Here is a 520-nt window from a genome sequence, read left to right on the forward strand (position 1 = left end):
GAGGTAACATCAATTGATTTAGAAATAATATTATTATATAGCACCTTTTGAGTCCTATTAGAAAGATAACTTGATAGCCATAAAACCAAATTCGACGGAAACCCCAGTAAATCGAGCTTCTGAATCAGAAGTTTGTGATTCACTGAATCAAAAGCTTTACTGAAATCAGTATAAATCACATCCGTTTGCTTTTTTGTCAGAAAACCATCCCAAACTAAAGAAGTAAACTCAAGCAGGTTTGTGGTGGTTGATCTACCCCTCACAAAACCATGCTGACAGGGTGATAATATGGAGATACACGAATGTTGAAGTTGACTGGTAATTATTTGTTCAAAGGTTTTAGGAATAGCTGAAAGCTTAGCAATTCCTCTATAGTTCTCAATGTTAGATCTACTACCTTTTTTGTGCAGAGGAATAATAAATGACTGTTTCCAGATTGACGGGAAAGACGCCGATTGCAAAGATAACTTGAACAATTTTAGGATCGGTTCTGTCAGATTCACGGCACAGAACTTAAGCA

This window comes from Rhagoletis pomonella, unplaced genomic scaffold (genome assembly GCF_013731165.1).
Source record: "Rhagoletis pomonella isolate Grant_MI unplaced genomic scaffold, Rhpom_1.0 Rhpom_scaffold_00005, whole genome shotgun sequence".
Taxonomy (NCBI): Eukaryota; Metazoa; Arthropoda; class Insecta; order Diptera; family Tephritidae; genus Rhagoletis; species Rhagoletis pomonella.